This window comes from Pongo pygmaeus, chromosome 6 (genome assembly GCF_028885625.2).
Source record: "Pongo pygmaeus isolate AG05252 chromosome 6, NHGRI_mPonPyg2-v2.0_pri, whole genome shotgun sequence".
In the NCBI taxonomy this organism is placed as follows: Eukaryota; Metazoa; Chordata; class Mammalia; order Primates; family Hominidae; genus Pongo; species Pongo pygmaeus.
Window position 1 is genome coordinate 131819184 of NC_072379.2, and position 24315 is coordinate 131843498.

The 24315-nt window shown below is 40.6% G+C and overlaps 1 protein-coding gene across 3 annotated transcripts in view; it reads right to left on the bottom strand.

Moving 5' to 3' along the window:
- The window catches only part of CHCHD3 (coiled-coil-helix-coiled-coil-helix domain containing 3), a 299985-nt gene that overhangs the window by 103696 nt on the left and 171974 nt on the right, over positions 1-24315 (bottom strand). The gene's annotated exons all lie outside the window — the stretch shown is intronic.

Below are 24315 nucleotides of genomic sequence, written 5' to 3' on the forward strand. Positions count from 1 at the left end.
TAACACAAATTAAGGTAATATGGTGTCATTATTCATCTACCAATTAACAGAAATGTAAAATAAAAATAAAATAAAAATAAAAAAATATTGGCAAGGATATAAGAAAACAGGCTCTCCTATACACTGCTAGTCAGAATATAAATTGGTGTACCCATTTTATAAATCAACTGGATAAAATTAACAAGTCTTTAAAATGTGCATATGCACTGAGATCTAAAAACTCTACTTATGGTACTTTTCTCAAGTACTATATGCAAAGATGTTCATTATAGGGTTGTTTAAACTTCATTACAAGGTTGTTTAGAATTGCAGAGAAACAAAAACAAACCAATCCAATGGCTAAATGAAATATGTACTCAAAGTATACCACTTAAAAAAGAGAAAAGAAAAAAGCTATATAAACCAAAAGGCAGTATAACCTCTTTTTTTGTAGGGAAGATGAAGAGAAAAAACAGAAAAACAAAAACAAACAAAAAAACCAGAAGGATATTTTACAAAATGTCAACAGAGGTTACAGCAGACTGGTAGACTTATGGGCAGTATCTATTTCCTTATTTTTGCTTCTTTATATGTTCAGAATTAAAAACAAACATACTTTATAGTCAAGGGGCAAAAGGAAGAAATTTTTTAAGGTGAGGAAATGAATATGTTTCTTGATTGTGGTGGTGGTTATATAATTACATGCACTTGTTAAAACTCATAGAACTGTATATCAGAAAGAATGAATTTAACTACATAAATTTTAAAAATGAATATCAATTAAGCATACTAAAATTTGTAATAATAACTATAAATGTGTGAATGTGTGTATAAAGCATTATTATCATTAATCTTTTTATGTGGCCAATTTCACTTCCAGGCATTCAATCCTAGCAAATACTAAAATATAAGAGTATTTACATCTAAGAAAATGCAACCAGCATTATTTAAAGCAACAACTAAGAGTGAACAATAGATGTTTGGGTAAATAAGATATAATCTGACAATAGGATATTGATTATAAAGATTTTGATCCAGCCATATAATCAAACAGTAAGAGTCCTTGAAAGCTGATATCTTAACAGAAAATTAATTTTTTAAAACTCAAAATATTAAATGAGAAAAAAACACGTCATAAAATAACATGTGCCCTAATTTCCTAATTGTGCATGAGAAATGGGGGAGGGAGAAGCAGAAGGGAGGGACGGAGAAGGTTCAGTACTTGTTTATATGGACATGGAAAAAAGTGTAAAGTATGGTAAGATGTTATAGCAGTTATTATATATGTAGTAGGATATATTATTTGGACTGTTTCTTATTTCCTATAATGAACAGTTATTACTTCTGTAATCAGAAAAAAATCTTTTAAAAATCAATATTCCATATGTTTACACTTGACTATGAGATGGAAATGTAGCATTGAGGGCATCTAAAAGAGTGAACTATTAAATAATTATATTAACAATTCAAAAAATTTAACAACTTGAACAGTTATAGAAAGCATGGAAATTGTATTACCTACTAAATCCTGAATGTATCAGCACCTGGTTTTCTCCCCCATTCAATGTATGGCATTATCTACCCTGACTATTAAAACACTCATACTAGGTAATATTCCCTTTGTTCACACAGTGAGATTTTTTAAAATGCAAATAAATCATAATGGATATTCCATTATCGTTATTTAGAAAACATTAAGAGAATTCAACACTTGAGCCTGCTGAGGACACTGCATCAATCAACAAATTTAATTTTGAAGAGCTGATTACAACCTAAATAAAGGATGTACAGATATATGCTCAATCACTTTTCTAAGATATGATCCTTGAAAAAGTTTAAAATAACATGTCCAAAGCTCAGATGTGTACACTAAAGACCAAAGAGGGCAATATTTCCTAAGACCCAACACCACCAAGTTATAGGCCAGCAGCACACATCTTTCCCTGGACTGCAAACAGAATCAATAGTTTGAGATCCACTGGGAAGAATAACAAAGTAAGAAACATGGCCACAACACTTTAATAGCACATTGCTTTGAAACAGTTAATATGATGCTAGGAGGAAAAGTCACACGATATGAATCCTGAAACTTAAATAAGCCTAGAATACGTTGACTAAGCTAATAGCTGCTGAGGATGGAGAGTCACATTCAACTTTAAAAAAGTAGTAAACCTACTGCAAGGAAATGAAACTCTGTAGAGCTCTCTAACAGAGAATCATTGTAAATGAACAAATAAAAACAAAGAGGATTACAACATTATTTATTGATATAGAACCATATCTTGGGAAAAAATAATATAAAACATTTTTCCCCATCTACTATTTGCTATTTCTAGAAGAAATATGTATTGAATAGTTTTCAGATCTTGCCAGATTTGGGATAACGTAACTGGGCTGAAAAATGTGACACAATGTACTTAAGTGGATCATTATGGAAAACTAGAATATCCTATAATGCAAGAGAAACAAAGAAAATATGGAAATCAAGTTTAAGGAACCCAACACAAACATTTTGATGTCTTAACTTGGTATTGATAGCTAGATTACAAGTGAAGTACATACGTTTACTTCCTTAAAGACTTGTCTCTTTTCAGAATGGACTTGAAGGGGCTTTACAACAAAGGGTATAATAAAGTTTATACAAGAGAAAACTGGGATTATGAATATAACATACTGCGCTGATAGAAACTTCACCTTCTCATGAATAGTCCAGGCTAAATCTTCATAGCACAAACTTTTCGGCATTACTACGCCCTTTTAGCCCTGGTTGCTCCTGGGGACTCAGGTGTGGCATCAACTGCATGACATTGGGAACTCGGTGACATCACAATCACTTAGCACAGATAATGTATTGTTACTTTGTGTATCAAGCACAAGGCATTTTAAGACAAGGTTCTGTGCTATGGGCAAAGCTTGCATATTTTAAGTGACAAAGTTCCTTGAAATGTCAGTATTCAATTTTTAATAGCTCAGGGTAAAAAACAAAGCAGGTACCTACTCAACTTTCCATGAGATAACACTATGAAGCCAGAGATTACTAGGATTTAGAAAAGGCAACAACTCTCTTAACAATATAAGCAGGACATCCCTGTAACTATATATCCTTCCATTCTAAATCTTTTAACAATCTGAAGCATACATATAAAGAGCTGAGAAAGATTAATCTTTCACTATAATATGGATAATCTATGGTAGGCAAAATCTGTTTTACAACTCACATAGGCAGATGAGCAAGTAAGAGTAGGAAAAAGAGCTTTATTTCTTGTCAAAACTACATACGAGGTGCAATATATATGAACCTAATAAAATTATAAGCTGACATAAAACAGAAAAAGAAGTGAAATATCAAAGGAGGCTGAACCATAAACTTGTACGGTAATACTGCATTTAGAAGCTGTAAAACATGATCACTGTGAATATCAATTAGCTGTAACAGAATAATTAAAGTAGCCATGTATTCAATTAATTGAATCTAGACTTTTGTTAAGAGAAATTACATAGGGTTCACTGAGTCTTTACCAAGTGGCATTAATAAACAAAGAATTATACTTCCAGCACTGTTTTCCAAACCATACCAGAGGGTGACCTTCAGTAGGGTAACTCACCTAGGTGAACTTAAATGATGTCCAACCTATAATCATACTTTTCAATGACTATTTGGAGGCATAAGCATCAGCTATAAGCAGATCCCAGCTGGAAATGTTAAACTGCGCTGATGTCCACTAATGCTATAACACCTAATATAAGGTGAACATAGACCAGAGAGATGAAATACAAAAGCCCATTCTTCCAATAGACTTCCTAATCTGAAGTCTGGAACTCAAACCCAAGCACCCAGGATTAGATCAAGGCAGTTGGTTTTGGTGTTTGTTTTGTCTTCCCCTTCTCAGAGTTTCAAGAGCCCTGATCGACATTTTAAGCTTTTTCATACTAATAACATACTGAAAACAGCCAACTGATTACATCCTTTGCCACCTTGGGGTATGATATGGTTTGGCTCTGTGTCCGCACCCAAATCTTATCTTGAACTGTAATCCCCATAATCCCATGTTGAGGGACGGACCAGATGGGAGGTGAATGGATCACAGGGGAGGTTCCCCCTGCTATTCTTGTGATAGTGAGGGGGTGCTCACAAGATCTGATGGTTTTATAAGCATTTGACGGTTCCTCCCTCACATGCTCTTTCACTCTCTGGCTGCCGTGTGAAGAAGGTTCCTGCTTTCCCTTTGCCTTCCACCATGATTGTATGTTTCCTGAGGCCTTCCCAGGAAGCGCAACTGTGAGTTAATTAAATCTCTTTCCTTTATAAATTACCTACACTTGGGTAGTATCTTTATAGCAGTGTGAAAATGAAATAATACAGTTAAATGGTACCAAGGTAGTGGGGCACTGCTATAAAGATACAGAAAATGTGGAATCAAGTTTGGAACTGGGTAATGGACAGAGGTTGGGACAATTTGGAGATCTCAGAAGACGAAAGGAAGATATGGGGAAGTTTGGAACTTCTGAGAGACTTGTTGAACGGTTTTGACCAAAATGTTGATAGTGATATGGACAATGAAGTCCAGGCTGAGGTGGTCTCAAGATAGATATAAGGAACTTACTGGGAACTGGAGCAAAGGTGACATTTGCTATGTTTTAGCAAAGACACTGGTGGCATTTTGCCCCTACCCTAGAGAACTGTGAAACTTTGAACTTGAGAGAGATGATGTGAAATTGGAACTTATGTTTAAAAGGGAAGCAGGGCATAAAAGTTTGGGAAATTGGCAGCCTGACCATGCAGTAGAAAAGAAAAACCTATTTTTCTGGGGACAAATTCAAGCCAGCTGCAAAGATTTGTAAGAGTAACAACGAGATGAATGTTAATCACCAAGACAATGGGGAAAATGTCTCCAGGGCATATCAGAGGACTTCACAGAAGCCCCTCCCATCATAGGCCCATAGGCCTAGGAGGGAAAAACAGTTGCCTGGAGCAGACCCAGGGCACTGCTGCTGTGTGCAGCCTCAGGACTTGGTGCCCTGAGTCCCAGCAGCTTCAGCTCTAGCTGTGGCTAAAAGGGGCCAAGGTATAGCTCAGGCCATTGCTTCAGAGGGTGCAAGCCTCAAGCCTTAGCGGCTTTCATGTGATGTTGGGCCTGCAGGCACACAGAAGTCAAGAATTGAGGTTTGGGAACCTCCACCTAGATTTCAGAGAATGTATGGAAAAGCCTGGACATCCAGGCAGAAGTCTGCTGCAGAGGCAAAGCCCTCATGAAGAACCTCTGCTAGGGCAGTGCAGAAGAGAAATGTGGGGTTGGAGCCACCACACAGAGTCCCTACTGGGGCACTGCCTAGAGGACCTGTGAGAAGAGGGCCACTGTCCTCTAGACCCCAGAATGGTAGATCCACTGACAGCTTGCACAGTGCGCCTGGAAACACCACAGGCACTCAATGCCAGCCCATGAGAGAAGCATGGGGGCAGCACCCCGCAAAAACACAGGGGCGAAGCTAAGGCCATGGGAGCCCACCTCTTGAATGTGGATGAACTAGACATGAGACATGGAGTCAAAGGAGATTATTTTAGAGCTTTAAGACTTCATGACTGCCCTGCTGGATTTCGGACTTGCATGGGGCCTGTAGCCTCCTTATTTTGGCCAATTTCTCCTATTTGGAATGAGAGCACTTACCCAATGCCAGTACCCCCACTTTATCTTGGAAGTAACTTACTTACTTTTGATTTTACAGGCTCCTACATAGAAGGGACTTTCCTTGTCTCAAATGAGACTTTGGACTTGGACTTCTGGGTTAATGCTGGAATGAGTTAAGACTCTGGGGGACTGTGAGGAAGGCCTAATTAATTTTGAAATGTAAAAAGAATCTTATATTTGGCAGGGGCAAGGGTAGAATGATATGGTTTGGCTCTGTGTCCCTACCCAAATTTCATCTCAAACTGTAATCTCCATAATCTTCATGTGTCGAGGGACGGACCTGGTGGGAAGTGGTTGGATCATGGGGGTGGTTTCCCACGAGCAGTTCCAGTGATCAAGAGCGAGCTCTCACGAGATCTGATGGTTTTGTAAGTGTCTGAAGGTTTCTCTTTCACAGGCTCTTTCTCTCTCCTGCTGCCTTGTAAAAAAGGTGCCTGCTTCCCCTTTGCCTTCTGCTATGATTGTAAGATTCCTGAGGCCTCCTCAGCCATGTGAAATTGTGAGTCAATTAAACCTCTTTCCTTTATAACTACCCAGTCTCGGGTATTTCTTTATAGCAGTGTGAAAATGGACTAATGCAAAAGTATATCTGCTATTCTCTTAAATAAGAATGCAGAGCCAAAAATGAATGATTTTTGAAATTAAAAAGTAAAGCCAACATTGAATAAAGAGAGGAGGTTGTTGGAGTACACAAATTTTGAATAGAAAGTGATCTGGTGGTGTTTTGCTTTAAATTATCCCAGAAGTTCTCTCATAACTTTTATGTATATCATAGTGCTTAACAAAAGAAGCAAAATGCAGTGCTGGATGAAATTAGAACCAACTTTATAAACTTTGTTCTACAGCTTGAGAGAGAGGGAACAATTGTAAACTATACATTTACTCCTCCAGTTTTCTAGTTTTATTTCATAATTTGGAAGTTATTAGCACTATGACACAGTAAGAAACTCAGTGAGGAGACAGAAGACTTGGGTGCCCACGTCGACCCTTTGGAATCACCACATCACCACGCACTGACCCGGCCCTGCACCCATGTTCCAAAACCACTCTTGGATATTACTTCCAGAGTCTTTGCCAAGTCATACCCTAGCTGCTTCTCCTACTTTTGCAGCTAATAAAACCTTTCAATATGTTTCCTATGGCACTTGTTTTTGATTTTACCTTGTATGATACATGCTTACTTACCCACTACTCCTCTCCTTAACTGTAAACTCTCTGAGATAAGAGAAAGGCTTTCCTCCTCTCTGTCTGTATCTTTGGCTCAAGCTAGATCTGTACTTTCCACAAGGAAACACTCAGTACACAGTAGCTGAATCAAATGAACCGCACTGAGGGCAAGAGTTTGTACGAAGTAAGTAGGTACAACTTCTGGGAAGGAAATCTGTCCTAATGTCTACGATTTAGTTCAAACTACCACATGATATACAGTGTGATTTTATGTGTACATTATTATGTATGTACATTATTATGTAAGCTCTGAATTAGGTGCTGCCAGCACGTTACTCAGGAATGCACAATCCAGGAGCAATCAGCAAGTATTCTTATTAGAAGCTCGAAAAGTAGGAGGCTACTAGAAGGGCTTCAGTCATCCATGTCTTAATCAACAGTGATGTTTTGCTAATTAGCAAAATGACTGCTGGAAATGGGATTTTATTGGTGAAAATGGTCCATTAACCAGCATGATAAATGTTAGATATGAGTTCTTATCAGTAAAATAAGAGCTCTCACAAAGATATCAGAATTAGCTGCCATATTATAAAGACACTCCTACATATGCTGCATGAACAGGTTAAAGAAATCCAATGAGGCCTCTAGCTTTTACTGTAGGAGTGGTACCTCAGAATTGATCCCTAAAAAGCTCTGTATCCAGCCATGTGTTTAAGACAAAGATTCTCATCCTTGGCACTATCAACAATTTGGACCAGATAATTCTTTGTCATGGAGACAGGTCTTACATACTGTAGAACGTTTATCAGTACTCGTGGCCTCTAATCCGTACAGCCCAGCAGCACTACCCTCTACTCTGAGTTGTGACAAGCAAAATGTCTCCAGACATTGCCAAATGTTGCCTAGAAGGCAAAATCACCTTCTGTGGAAAACCGCAGGTTTAAGAGGTGATATGGTTTGGCTGTGTCCCCACCTAAATCTCATCTTGAATTGTAGCTCCCCTAATTCCCACGTGTCATGGGAGGCACCCAGTGGGAAGTAACTGAATAATGGGGGCAGGTTTTTCCTGTGCTGTCCTCATGATAGTGAATAAGTCTCATGAGATATGATGGTTTTATAAAGGGGAATTCCTCTGCCCAAGCTCTCTTTGCCTGCCACTATGTAAGATGTGACTTTGCTCTTCCTTTGCCTTCCGCCATGATTGTGAGGTCTCCCCAGCTACGTGGAACTGTGAGTCCATTAAACCTCTTTTTCTTCGTAAATTACCCAGTCTCAGGTATGTCTTTATTAGCAGTGTAAGAACAGACTACTACAAGAGGACTGTTGGTTGTTTGAGATCAAATACAAAAAGCCTCATTTGTCTCAGCTGAAACTTTCTTGCAAAGAAAATACTTAAAAGACAGAAAACTGCAACTTCATTCAGTTTTACAAAACAGGTCATATGAATCATTTTGTACTGGATTTCTAATAAAGTTTTGTTCAATAAATGTCTGTACATATTGTAGATTGGGGTTGGGTCTGCTTGTCTTATCTATCATCTGGTGGTAGGGTTGAATTGCAAAGGCGTAAGGTACAAAAGCAATGAGAGAGTGGCTCACATCTTTGTCATGTAATGAAATCATTTTCCAGTGAGAAAATATATAAAATATGTACAAAAGCTCGTTCTTTTCTACAACTTCTGGTAAAACCAGAATCAAAGCTTCTATCACATATAAGACTTTGAATCCATTTAACTTATGTTCAGATCAGGCAGGGCTGAGATTCCATTGACACGAACTGGTTCTGGTTGTTTAACATTTGTTCTGCTTGGGCAGTGACTATGCCATACCTGTTGTTAAATATTTTATATATAATTCCTGAGAACAAGGCATATTGTGATTCCATTATAACTTACAAGTTTCATATTACAAAGTAACATGACATTTCAACATGAAAGGTGCTGAAACATATCACTGCATCAGTTCAGTGGCATATGCTCTGTGCTCTCCGCCCAACATCCAGTTAAAACAAGAACACTCATCACAATCCCCAACCCATAAGAAACATTAAATAAATGCTGAAACAAAACTGAAATGAACTGCTAGGGTTTCAGAATTCTAACACAAGCAGTCTTATCTTCTCTAATGACAATGGCTTCAGCTACTACATGCTTATGAAAGACACAAGTGAATATAAACAGCTAACAAGCCTAAAAGACCATGGTGAATCAAATTCAGCAACTGAATACAAAACACAGCTCCAAAAAGCTAAATTCTATAAAATAAATTAAGGACTGTATGTCACAGCATCATTAGCAAGCTTAAAAACTTCAAAGCTAAGAATCAGCACTGAAAGAGGAAAAAGTGGTAAAAGAGGCCATATTCTATAAAACTGTGGGATTATACGGACTTAGAGCAGGAAGGGGTTTTTACTATTAAAGGCAGCTGCAGCACAGATTGGCGTTATCAACTACTGAATGCTACCATCACTGGTAAAAGCAGGGTGGTCTCAACTCTAAACCACAGCTGTTGTGAGTACAGAGTGGGAAGAAATACTAAGCATTTTGAGTTACATAACTTAAGGTGCAATTATACTAAAATATCTCTATCTTCTTATTCCATACTGTGGGGAATAAAACTTCCATTTCCAGGCACTTACATATAATCTTGTTTTACCATGGAGATTAAAAATCTCAGAAGCACTCTGACATAGAGACACCAGTTAAACTGCACTATCTGCACCAAGGTATTTGGTGTCAGTGAACTGACAAATAAATTGGACAATAACATGGAGACAATTACCACACAACTTCTGAATTCCTTTTCTTTGTACTAACTTGTATTTGTTCAATTTAAACTTAGACTTAATGTTCACACTGTTGGGACCAATTGGCCACTCAACCTCTTTTCTTGCAATCTGTTCCACATTCAGAGCTGAAGAAAACATCCAGAGATCACTCAGTTCGTTTTCTAGGAAGTAAGCGAGACTCCAAGCTCTTTGTCCACTAAGGGAATTCTTGAAGGTCAGAAAGAGAATTGGTTCTGGGACTCCTGCCTCTTGACAGCAGTGTACTTCCCATTGCTCTGACTTTATTTCTTCTCATGCTGGCTTGAAGTTAAGAGAAGAAAATGTAAAAAATGACTAATCAAACATTTGTAGCAATTTTCAGCCCTACTCAACATAAAGATTTGTTTTTAAAGATTTTCTGCAACCGTTATTGACCACTACACTAAAAATAACTTCAAATCCACCTGTATACTATGTCGGTTCAGGTCTTCTGGGATGCAGATGCTAATGTGTCCGGAATTGGTGGGTTCTTGGTCTCTCTGACTTCAAGAATGAAGCCGCGGACCCTCGCGGTGAGTGTTACAGTTCTTAAAGGCAGCGTGTCCGGAGTTTGTTCCTTCTGATGTTCAGCTGTGTTCGGAGTTTCTTCCTTCTGGTGGGTTCGTGGTCTCGCTGGCTCAGGAGTGAAGCTGCAGACCTTTGCGGTGAGTGTTACAGCTCTTAAGGCGGCACGTCTGGAGTTGTTCCTTCCTCCCGCTGGGCTCGTGGTCTCGCTAGCTTCAGGAGTGAAGCTGCAGACCTTCACAGTGAGTGTTACAGCTCATAAAGGCAGTGTGGACCCAAAGAGTGAGCAGTAGCAAGATTTATTGCAAAGAGTGAAAGAACAAAGCTTCCACAGTGTGAAAGAGGACCCCAGCGGGTTACCATTGCTGGCTGGAGCAGCCTGCTTTTATTCTCTTATCTGGCCCCACCCACATCCTGCTGATTGGTAGAGCCGAGTGGTCTGTTTTGGCAGGGCGCTGATTGGTGCGTTTACAATCCCTGAGCTAGACACAAAGGTCCTCCACCTCCCCACCAGATTAGCTAGATACAGAGTGTGGACACAAAGGTGCTCCAAGGCCCCACCAGAGTAGCTAGATACAGAGTGTCGATTGGTGCATTCACAAACCCTGAGCTAGACACAAAGGTTCTCCACGTCCCCACCAGAGTCAGGAGCCCAGCTGGCTTCACCCAGTGGATCCCGCACCGGGGCTGCAGGTGGATCTGCCTGCCAGTCCCGTGCCGTGCGCCCGCACTCCTCAACCCTTGGGTGGTCGATGGGACTGGACGCCGTGGAGCAGAGGGTGGCGCTCGTCGAGGAGGCTCCGGCCGCACAGGAGTCCATGGAGGGGGTGGGAGGCTCAGGTATGGCGGGCTGCAGGTCCCGAGCCCCGCCCCACGGGAAGGCAGCTAAGGCCCAGAGAGAAATCGAGCGCAGCGCCAGTGGGCTGGCACTGCTGGGGGACCCAGTACACCCTCTGCAGCCGCTGGCCCAGGTGCTAAGCCCCTCATTGCCCGGGGCCTGCAGGGCCGGCCGGCTGCTCTGAGTGCAGGGCCCGCCAAGCCCACGCCCACCCGGAACTCCAGCTGGCCTGCAAGCGCCGCGCGCAGCCCGGGTTCCCGCTCGCGCCTCTCCCTCCACACCTCCCTGCAAGCTGAGGGAGCGGGCTCCGGCTTTGGCCAGCCCAGAAAGGGGCTCCCACAGTGCAGCGGTGGGCTTAAGGGCTCCTCAAGTGCCGCCGAAGTGGGAGCCCAGGCAGAGGAGGCGCCGAGGGCGAGCGAGGGCTGTGAGGACTGCCAGCACGCTGTCACCTCTAAGACATAAAGTACAAGAGAATGATTATGGGGACATGTGTGGGAAGGGTGGAGGAGAGAAGGAGCAGAAGAAAGCAGGAGAGCCTCAGACTGGAGGGAAGGAAGGAAGATCATACGCAGCTCTGGGAAAATCTTAGCCAGGCTGATGGGGAGCCCGAGAGCAGGTGGTGGATCCCAAAGGTGCAGCAGCTTGATGCTGTCAGCTAACTGCACCACACCCTTTGAAGCAGGTTCCCTTAAACACAGAGCTAAAGGGCACGCTCCTATGGCCGCCACATAATCAGATTTGTTAATTAACACAAAACAAAATGATGACAGCAAACATCAACTTCCACTTCAAACAGAATGTAAACCAGCAGAGAATGAGGTTTACATGTGTTTGTATATATCAGTTCCCTTTAGAATTGCTTCACTTATGCAGGCCAGGCTGAGTAACTCCAATTGAACTTATGGAATACTACTTGATCCATAAGTTCTATCAAGTAGAAAAAGCAACAAAATAGGCATCAGACAATTAAAGCTTCCATTCCATCTTGGCAGCTAACTCATGGTCTATAGCAGATCACCTCACCTTTCTGGATCTGTCTCTTATCTGTACAATTCAGAGGATAGGCTAAATAATATCTAAGACCCCTCTAACACCCACATTTCATGCATTACATTTACCACAACATTTCTTCTATTATTCATTTGGAATCTACTAAGCAGCTAGGCCAGAGGAAATTCAATAAATGTGTATGTTCTTCTGCCAAACTGCTAGGATGCTAGAGGCACACATTAAACAACATTTGGAAATAACCGTGTGTATGTGACACCTGGATGCCAGGGGCAGACACTATGTGGCAGCAGCAATGTTCCTTCTCTGCCTGACTTGGCACCAGCAGTGGGTTTGCAACTACTAGAACAGAGCCTAAGCCTTAGCAATATTTGCTGGGCTGCCTCCTGAACCTCATACCACCTGGCAAACTCAAATAGGTAAGATTGGGGCTGCAAGGGGCCACTTTTCTAAAACAACCTCAACTCATTGCTGCTAACCAAATCACACTCATTCTTATCTTCTATATAAAAATGAGAAAGGCCAGAAAATAATCAGGCATGTTCATCCTGTTTATGTTTCTTTACAGAGGCTGGTACAATTACATCATACGGACATTTAACTTATGCAAACTCAACTGCCCAGGGTGATGGAGGGAGAGAGAATAATTTCAGTAGTACCCAGGGCTCCACTTACTCCACAAGAAAGCCTGAGACTGGAGGCATACATCAGCTCTCCTCTCAATCTGTCTCATCTCCCACATGCCCTCACAGAGTGAGCATCTTTTCCCAGTGAATGGAACTCTAGTGGTTGAACTTATACAGGATTCATTCACAAACCTTTAAATGAAAGCCAGCACTTTCATCTAGTGCTCAACTAAAGAAAACTACTGACCCAGAATGGGAAAAAAAACTAGCAGTGCTGGACTCGTAAGAATAATTTTGAACAAAAGAAATGTTTACCTTACATGCTGATTTTAAAACTAAATCCTTAAGATGCAACTCTACTATATTCTAAGAAAAACAGAATTTGGAGGCTAGGCACGATGGCCTGTAATCCCAGTACTTTGGAAGGCTGAGTCGGGTGGATCACCTGAGGTCAGGAGTTCAAGACCAGCCTGACCAATATGGTGAAACCCCGTCTCTACTAAAAAAACAAAAATTAGCTGGACGTGGTGGTGGGCACCTGTGGTCCCAGCTACTCAGGAGGCTGAGGCAGGAGAATTGCTTGAACCAGGGAGGCGGATGTTGCAGTGAACCGAGATAGCACCACTGAACCCCAGCCTGGGCGACAGAGCAAGCCTCCCTCTCAAAAAACAAAAAAACAGAGAGAGAAAAAAAAGAAAAATAGAATTTGGAAAATCACTTAAGGGAAAAAATTACTTTCTAAAGAAATCTTCCACAATGGGTCACTGGTAATGAAAGTACAACAGAACACTCAGCCCTTTACAACATCCCAGTTTTCCCCAAACCCGTAGTGAGGGGATTCTTGAAAACCTTCAGCCTCTGTACAAAGCCTCCGGCTTATCTAACCAAGGAAAAGAAGTTAAGAGATAAGATCTTGGGAATAACAAATGATAACCTGAGGCCTAAACAGGGTAGAAGGGAAAGAAGCCTTAGAAGGGAGCAATGGAAAGAAGAGAATGCGCTCAAAGCACGAGTCATCTGAATAGAAAGCAACAGCGCACACAAGACAGGATGGAAATCAGCCACCTCAGTGCTGGGATGGAGGTGACTGAAGAGAGACATGCCATCATCTGCCCATTAAAGAAGCCACCCTGAGGCAAAGGCAAAGGCCACAGGAGGGAGGCAGGGGGTCCTCTTTTCTGACTCAGTCCTCAGGCCTGGCTGGTTTAGACTTAGCTTTGTTCTTCTCTGATGGCCAGTGATGATGAGATTCTTTCATGTGTCTGTTTGGCTACATAAATGTCTTCTTTTGAGAAGTGTCTGTTCATATCCTTCGCCCACTTGTTGATGGGGTTGTTTGTTTTTTTTCCTGTAAATTTGAGTTCATTGTAGATTCTGGATATTAGCCCTTTGTCAGATAAGTAGATTGCAAAAATTTTCTCCCATTCTGTAGGTTGCCTGTTCACTCTGATGATAGTTTCTTTTGCTGTGCAGAAGCTCTTTAGTTTAATTAGATCCCATTTGTCAATTCTGGCTTTTGTTGCCATTGCTTTTGGTGTTTTAGACATGAAGTCCTTGCCCATGCCTATTCCTGAATGGTATTGCCTAGGTTTTCTTCTAGGGTTTTTTCTTCTAGGGTTTTTATGGTTTTAGGTCTAACATCTAAGTCTTTAATCCATTTTGAATTAATTTTTGTATAAGGTGTAAGGAAGGGATCCAGTTTCAGCTTTCTACATATGGCTAGCCAGTTTTCCCAGCACCATTTGTTAAAAAGGGAATCCTTTCCCCATTTCTTGTCAAAACCACAATGAGATACCATCTCATTTAGAATGGCGATCATTAAAAAGTCAGGAAACAACAGGTGCTGGAGAGGATGGGGAGAAATAGGAACACTTTTACATTGTTGGTGGGACTGTAAACTAGTTCAACCACTGTGGAAGACAGTGTGGCGATTCCTCAGGGATCTAGAACTAGAAATACCATTTGACCCAGCCATCCTATTACTGGGTATATACCCAAAGGATTATAAGTCATGCTGCTATAAAGACACATGCACACGTATGGTTATTGCAGCACTATTCACAATAACAAAGACTTGGAACCAAGCCAAATGTCCAACAATGGTAGACTGGATTAAGAAAATGTGGCACATATACACCATGGAATACTACGCAGCCATAAAAAATGATGAGTTCATGTCCTTTGCCAGGACATGGATGAAGCTGGAAACCATCATTCTCAGCAAACTATCACAAAGACAAAAAACCAAACACCACATGTTCTCACTCATAGGTGGGAACTGAACAATGAGAACACTTGGACACAGGAAGGGGAACATCACACACCGGGGCCTGTTGTGAGGTAGGGGGAGTGGGGAGGGATAGCATTAGGAGAAATACCTAATGCAAATGACGAGTTAATGGGTGCAGCACACCAACATGGCACATGTATACATATGTAACAAATCTGCATGTTGTGCACATGTACCCTAGAACTTAAAGTATAATAAATAAAAATAAAACTTAGCTTGTTCACATCACTATTTGTGAACAATACTCTGGTATGGGAAGACCAAAACAAGGCAGAGAGCTCCGCAATCTCAAATTCTAGAAACTCCTGTCATACCAGAGTTTTGCTGTCAAGGTACTCAGGAATAGACATGATCAGCATTGTCAAATTACAATTTTTAATATCCTTTGTCACCTTGAAAGACCTGTAACTATATAATCACACTAGAAAGCCTCACTGCACAGCAATGTGAAGCAAGTACAATTGTCTTTCAGTATCTGCAAGGGATTGGTTCCACAACTCCCCAAGACCCAAATCCACAAACGCTCAAGTCCCTGATATAAAATGGCACAGTATTTGCATACAAACTATGTACCTCCTCCCACACATGTTAAAGCATCTCTAGATTACTTATAATACCTAATACAATGTAAATGCTATGTAAGTAATTATTATCCTGTATTTATTTTTTATTTGTATTCTTTTTAGTTGTTATATTGGGGTTTTTTTTCTGAATATTTTCAATCCTTGGTTGGTTGAATCTGCAGATGCAGAAGCCGTGGACACAAAGGGCCAACTGTAGTACAGTTTCTACATGAACTGTTTTTTTTTAATTTTATTTTATAAAATAAAATTTTTTTATTTTATTTTTTTATCTTACAGTTAAGGAAACAAGTTGCAGAAAAGAGATCTGCCTGAAACACAAGCTGGAACAGGTGTCTCATGAACACAGAATTTCTGACTCTTCCCAGGAGAGCTCACCAGGCAGATCCATCTCTAGGTTTGAACCCAACAACAAAAACAACCTCATAATTCTGGTTTGGTCTTGCCTTCTGGGGAAGTCAGAATATTATTAACTACCTGGCATGGGTATCCGGCCTGCTTATGGCTATAGTTATTGTTTTAATTACATATTGCCTTTCTGACTTAAATCTTACTGTGGGTAGGATTTTCATTAAGGCATCATTTGATCAGATGCTAGAAAGCTCTTCGAAAGTGTTCGAACTGAGGAACTAACTGATCAGATTTCAGACCAAAGGAAGGCGATTCCTACCCTTAAGCCTTTTAAACCACATGTGAGTATATCACATGTAAAATCATCTTAATGACAAACGTGAGTGACGACTGATGCCATATTTCTCAGCTATCAAAAATACTTGGACAAAGGACAGGCATGGTGGCTCATGCCTGTAATGCCAGCATTTTGGGAGGCTGAGGTGGGGGGATCATTTGAGGTCAGGAGTTCAAGACCAGCCCGGGCAACATAAGACCTCATCTCTACAAAAGATTAAAAAAAAAAAAAAGTCAGCTGGGCATGGTGGCACGCACCTGTAGTCCCAGCGACTCAGGAGGCTGAGGCAGGAGGATCACTTGAGCCCAGGAGGTCAAGGCTGCAGTGAGCTATGATCATGCCACTATACTCCAAGCCTGGACGACACAACAAGACTTTGTGTCTAGAAAAAAAAAACCCACAACTTTTTTTCAAAAGAATCATACATATTTAAGGCAGAGGCAGGAATATACCTTAGAAACCAAGGCCCTTAGAAGTTAAAGACACTTTTAGGATCACAAAGCTAACTAGTCATGAGTTAAGAATAGGATACAGATTATTCTGACTCACATTTTAAAGTTAGCATACTAAGCAATATCTCAACATTCTTAAAAACTTACCTGTAAATGACACATGAAAAAATGCTCATCATCATTAGTCATCAGAGAAATGCAAATCAAAGCCACAATGAGATTCCATCTCACACCAGTTAGAATGGCGATCATTAAAGTCAGGAAACAACAGACGCTGGAGAGGATGTGGAGAAATAGGAACACTTTTACACTGTTGGTGGGAGTGTCAACTAGTTCAACCATTGTGGAAGGCAGTGAGGCAATTCCTCAGGGATCTAGAACTAGAAATACCATTTGACCCAGTCATCCCATTACTGGGTATATACCCAAAGGATTATAAATCATCCTACTATAAAGACACATGCACACGTATGTTTACTGCGGCACTATTCACAATAGCAAAAACTTGGAACCAACCCAAATGTCCATCAGTGATAGACTCGATTAAGAAAATGTGGCACATATACACCATGGAATACTATGCAGCCGTAAGAAAGGATGAGTTCATGTCCTATGCCAGGACATGGATGAAGCTGGAAACCATCATTCTCAGCAAACTATCTATCACAAGGACAGAAAACCAAACACTGCATGTTCTCACTCATAGGTGGGAACTGAACAATGAGAACACTGTGACACAGGAAGGGGAACAAAATCACACATGGGGGCCTGTCGTGGGGTGGGGGGCAGGGGGAGGGATAGCATTAGGAGAAATACCTAATGTAAACGACGAGTTAATGGGTGCAGCAAACCAACATGGCACATGTATACCTATGTAACAAACCTGCACATCGTGCACATGTACCCTAGAACTTAAAGTATAATAATACTAATTTTAAAAAGCCATAAAAAGGAATGAGATCTTGTCCTTTGCAGGGACATGGATAGAGCTGGATGCCGTTAACCTCTGCAAACTAACGCAGAAACAGAAACTGAAATACCCCATGTTCTCACTTATAAGTGGGAGCTGAACAATGAGAACACATGGACACACGGGGGGAAACAACACACACTGGGGCCTGTTGGGGGGCTGTGGGGAGGGAGAGCATCAGGAATACTAGCTAATGGATGCTGGACTTAACACCTAGGTGATGGGATGACCTGTGCCCATGTTTACCTATGTAACAAACCTGCACATCCTGCACATGTACCCTGGAACTTAAAATAAAAGTTGAGAGAAAAAAATGCCTAATTAAAGAAAAAAAAAACTTACCTGTAAATAAGAATCCAAAAATAGAAATCCTTAATATGTTATTCCAAACATAACATCACCAACCACCCCACTCCTGCCACCACATACACACAGACGTATTTAAAAGCATGCATTAACCATCCATTTGGATGGGCTGATCATCTGCAGAGCTTCTAAGATGCAATTCCTTTCCAGAGGCATTTACTAATCGAGATGAGTACTGTACTGCAGAGTGGACAAAAGGATATTGCCACAAATCAAAATAGCTGCATGAAAATATATTCACTGAAAGTAACAGACATATATATTAAGCATAAATAACCAAGACAAGTAACTCAATTAGTATGGTAAGAGAAATATTTTGCTGAAGTGCTGGCTTGATCCTTTAGACATTTATAATACTATGCAAAGGGAGTGGATGTTAACTGCACTGGCCACAAAAATTATAACCATGTGAGGTAAAGCATTTGGTAATTAGCTGGATTTAAAAATTCCACAATGTATGATATATACTTCAAAACATCACACTGTACATGATAAATACATACAATGTTATCTATCAATTTAAGAAAATTTTTAATTAAAAAATTTACAATATTAGCCAGCTATCAATTTATTTTAAATGTTAAATGTTTTGTGATCCTTGCCATTTGTCACTTTGCACAAAATATTCTAGGCTACAGTAAAGAATTAGTGCTTTTTCTAACCGAACAAAAAAGCCTGTTTGCTTTGAAAACTGCACACCACCTGCTATTAATCTGAAACTAGAAAACAAGCAGTGTAATGACAGTTAGCAAGTTAACACCCCCTCCACCTCTTTCCTGAAAGATGAGCATGAGTACCATTTCATACTCTCTTCAAAATTCTTTTCTAAAAAGTTCTAAGAAACAGATTTATATTTTACTACTAATAATGACATATGAGATTATTAAAACCAAACACGGTGCCCCTGCAGTGTGACAAGACTGGTTTAAGCGCTGAAGGAATTCCCTCCCCAACCCCCCAGCCCAATCTTTTTCCTTTTTTCTTTTTGTCTGGTGTCAGATGAATACAGCAGTAATGATGACATGATCAAGGAAGAGCTGACAACCAGCTGGAATATTTGTAAAAAAAAGACTGCCTAGCAGGTCTTTGCAGAAAGCTATCTTTTGTCCTCCTGTAGCTTTCTGTCACCTGAGGTAGCCTGCATCCTCCGGAGATGAAATGCAACATAAAACTATTAATTGATCTACTATCCAAATAGCTCTTGTAACACTCTGGAGAACTTTGCAATTTGGTGGGTAGAATGGCCAGGCCACCAACTTACTCGGCTCTAAACACAAAGCCTGATCTAAGCAGAATACACAATTCATAATCACCCATAAATGACTCTGGGGCATTCTGAATGTGTCTCTTCCCACCAGAGGAAATAAACCATACCCTATATACATGCTAACATGTTAAGTTAAATGCTAAAATAATTTACACACCTGAAGAACAAAATAAACTTAATATATCTATTCATTTATTCAATAAGCACTCAATGAAAACCTATTTTGTACAAGACCCTCAGTCACTGAACAAGACAGGACAGACTACAATAAATAACCTGTCTATTGCATCTCATTCAATGATCATAAACCACAATCCTAAAGCTCCCATTTACACACAGAGCTATAAAACTACCAAGAATCCATTCCTGTCTACAGATGCCACGTTTTTCAGGAACTTATAAATTGGGGTAGAGGGCAGTGCACAGCTTGTAAACACAAGCAACCATAATAGAATATAATATACGATAAGGACAGTAAATCCTGCCAGGAAAATAAAGGATTTCATCAACTGGACTAGAACTTGAAAGCCAGATGAGTAGGATTTAGATGGGCAGAGATAGGGTCAAAGGCCATCGCAAGAAAGGGGACAAGAAACAGAGACACAGAGGAGGGAAGAAAGGAGGCCTCAGCAAGTCTATCAGTTGAAGAGGGAATTACAGTAAGAGGGCCAGAAAATAAGTGGGAACTAGTCTGTAGGAAGACTTAACTCGCTAAGAGGTCTGGACTTCATCCTGTAGGCCATGGGGGGCCGCTAAAGGTTTTTGAGCACAATGAAAACAGTATTTTAGGAAGATTAATCTTGGTATGTAGGACGGATTAGAAAGAGGGGAGAATGCCAGTAGGGAAACCATTAAAGGGCCTGTTGAAAGGATCCAAGTGTGAGATAACAGGACCTGCATGTGCTGAATGACAGCAATGTTTCTACCAGCACTTTCTAAATATCTTCTAAAGGAAAGGTATAAATTCTAGTGAGAGGGCAGTGAACCACAGAACTGAAAAAAACAAACCACGGTCAAAAACCCAGGGAAATGTACAAGAATTAACACAATACATACCATGACTATGCCACAGAAAAATCTCCAAATAGAATCACCACCGAAACTAGGCAATTTGAAGATAGGCCACGGATATATTTAAGAGATCAGTCACGCTATTCTAACATAAAATTAATTAATTAAGAAGGAAAATATAATTACTGAAAGAGAAGGAAATTTGGGACAAATCATTATGAGGTATTAGGAATTGTTTGCTTTAACCATCAGTCTTGGTCTGCAGTTCAGAATCTGATGTTTAAGAGAATCATGCTGCCATGGTGCAGGAAAACGTAACTGGGAGTTTTCCTGTATCCAACTTGACAAAAGTACCAATGTCCTTCCATCAAAAATTCAAATTTGCTACAGTCTAACACCAAATTTTAAGTCCTTTACCCTAAATAAAAGGCTACTATATAAAGTCCCAAACCTTAGAAAAATCATGCTGGCTCTAGATATAAATTTTTAAATGTCTTAATTTTAATATTTGTTCAGATATTTCACTGAGATGTTGTTTAGTATGCCATCTTCAAAATATGAGTCAACGTAACCTGCACTTTCTTCTTCTAAGTATCCTTTCATATCTGAGGCCCTTCGTTTTTAAGGCATGGTCTAAAGGTTAAAACTCTAGACTCTCCTCTGATAAAGACACCATCCTCTCCTTGAACAAGCTGCTACGATACCCGAAGATCCAACAAGCTGCTACGATACCCGAAGAAGAAAGTCACAAGCATAAGCCCTTGTAAGTACTGGGTCCAGGCCAGGCAGGCTCATTTAGGTTCCTGTGGACCCTTGAACAAAATGGAAGACACATGCAAAGGAACAGATCCCTGAACTCAGGAGTCTGGGGAAAGCTGCTTCTAAATAACAAAGAATAATAATAACTAATAGTTGTGTAGTACTTTAGAATGTTATAAAGTTATCTCATATTCATTATATCATTTAATTCTCAAAATAATGCTAGGTCTTAATTAAATTCTCAAAGCTATGTCTAGGGATATGGTTTGGCTGTGTCCCCCTGCAAATCTCATCTTCAATTGTAGTTCCCATAATCTCCACATGTTGTGAGAGGGACCCGGTAAGAGGTAATTGAATCATGGGGGCAGTTACCCCCATGCTGTTCTCATGAGATCTGATGGTTTTATAAGGGGCTTTTCCCCCGTTTGTTTGGCACTTTTCCTTCCTGCCGCACTGTGAAGAAGGACATGTTTGCTTCCCCTTCCGCCATGATTTTAAATTTCCTAAGGCCTCCCAGCCCTGCAGAACTGTGAGTCAATTAAACCTCTTTCCTTTATAAATTGCCCAAGACCAGGTGTGGTGGTTCACACTGTCCCTGCACTTTGGGAGGCTGAGGCAGGCAGATCACTTGAGGTCAGGAGCTCGAGACCAGTCTGGCCAACATGGTGAAACCCCGTCTCTACTAAAAACACAAAAATTAACCAGGTGTGGTGGTGCACATCTGTCATCCCAGCTACTTGGGAGGCTGAGGCAGGAGAATCGCTTGAACCCAGGAAGTGGAGGTTGCAGTGGGCCAAGATCATGCCACTGCACTCCCACCTAGGTGACAGAGCGAGCCTCTATCTCAAAAAAAAAAAAAAAAAAAAAACAAGTCTCAAGCAGTCCTTATAGCAGCATGAGAACAGACTAATACACCTACAATACTATATAGCAGAAGAATGCTAAAATAAACAAATCCTGCCAAAATTATCACTCCCAACTTCACAGTGGAGCACAATGAGGGTCACAGAAGTGAAACGGATTGGCACAGTTACACAGCCAATAAGTGGTCAAGATGATATTGTATTTATTTTTTAATCAACTACTCTCTCATTATTAACACAATTACCTTTATCTTCTTCTCTACAAAGCCATACCAGGCTCTATTGACCATTTTCTTTTAGAAACTCTATGGCACTTGCAACCTACAGCACACAATTCATTCAGCAATGGTTACAGAGAAACTCCTATGCATGAGGCAATGTACAAAGTGTTATTGCTTGGAGGCTGGAGTAAGAATGAGAAAATAATCAGGTATGAGGTTTCCCATGAAAAACTGGTACCAAGCATATACACTTGACCCTTGAACAACATGGATTTGAACTGAGCGAGTGAATTTATACGCAGACTTTTTTCAACTCAAAGCAGATCCAAAATACAGTAGTCACAGGATACAAAACCTAAGCATAAACTTTCTATCCACAAGTTCTGTAGGGTCAACTGTGGGACTTAAATATGCACAGATTTGGGTATATAAGGGCGGCCCTGGAACCCATGCGCTGTGTATACCTAGGGACAACTGTATTTGTACCAGTAAAACTTGCCAAGGGCAGGGGGTATTTCTTTTTATTACTGTATGATCAGAGTCCAGCATAGTGCCTGCAATTCCAAAACAAGTGCCCCCCACATGCTTGGTGCATGTCTGGGAGAGCAGAAAGAGTTGCCCTGGCTCCTATACTTGCCAGTATTGTTCAGGCTCCTGACAGACACAAGCAGGTTTAACTAAATGCATACTCTTTATTCCTTAACTTTCTTATACTAATCAACTATTGGGAATTCAAGCAGATTTTTGACAGAAAATGGTAAATAGAACAAAGTATATTTCTGCAGTTTCCCTTTGTATATCTGTCTCTCAGTTTAATATTAAACACTTCTATGTGTCATTTTCTCCATCTCTCTTGTGCCAAGAGATAGCTCTAAGCAGGCAGCTTAACTATTTCCATTTCTCTTCATCCAAGCTGACCCCCTCTAACTTTCTCAAACTGAACACAGCAGCACATTACAGATCAGAAAAGGGCTAGCAATTATATGTTTCTAAGACATGGCAGACAGAGGCAAGGATGTCACTGCTCCTGACTCCCATGCACATAGCAGACGTTGCTCAGCCAGCACTGTCTTTCCTGACCCCACCGAGTCTGAGTAAGGCTACACAACCTTTCCCAACACAGCTCACTACATAAGCATTACCAATCAATGTGAGCAGGCTGACAGTTTGCCACAGTACTATCCTGGCTGTCAGATATGCTGTGGGTGAAAGAGTAACACAAGGAGAAGAAAAACTAACAGAAAACCAAGAGGAGTAATTAAGGGCATAAAAGGAGCATAACTGAGAGCAGCAGATGCAATAACAGATTAGGCTCAAAAAGAAGCATGGCCCATTCTCAGTCATAAAGAATAAGGGTTAAAAGGGCAAGAAGAGATGGGAGTTCCACAAACACAGTCCAGTAGACTCACAAGGCATGCCCAGTGTCTAAATGAACACATTAACACTAAAGCAAGGACAGAGAGCAGTCCACCCTCTTGGAATTAAAAACTAATAGGAACAATATGGGAAGGGGTCCCAGCCAAGGAAGTAGCCATGAGATGACTGGCCACCCCCATCTACAAAGAGCTAGAAGCAACCCCAGAACATCATTAACTACCTGTCAATGTTCTCTTCAGGCACAGAGCAGCAAAGACCTTTCAGATCACACTGGAAGAACAAGGACTATTCATAGGTTATCTTACTGTTCCCAGCAACCACCGGAATGCAAATGGGTCAAGGCAGACAGAAGACGCTGACAATGGACCTATAAAAAGGCCCAAGGGATTCAAATTACTTTTCTTCCTTCCATAAAAGTCCTGTGAGAAAGCAGAAGTTTGTTGTAGAAGTGCACAAGTAGTGATTTGGGAAAATACAAGCAGCGTGTACCGTTATATTTAAAACTTACCTTGGGTCATCCCAACTTCAGCCTAACTTGTATTTTCCAGACAAACCTTTGCTCTGCTCCCCATCAGTTTAGTGTTTTTTGTGATGGCTTCATAGCGACTGCCTTTTGGCTCTCCATAACCCTTCTTTTATCATCTGTCCCCATGTTTATTTCCCAAAGCAAGTCAAATGTATAAAACTTTGCTATCCAGTAGAACCCCTTTGGTATGAGTGAGATCACTAAATATAAACCAAATCGGAGCTACATAATGGAATACACATGCAATGTAGGTTAATAATGGAACATTAACATGTCCACCCATGTCCTTTCTATGCCCTCTTATCCCCT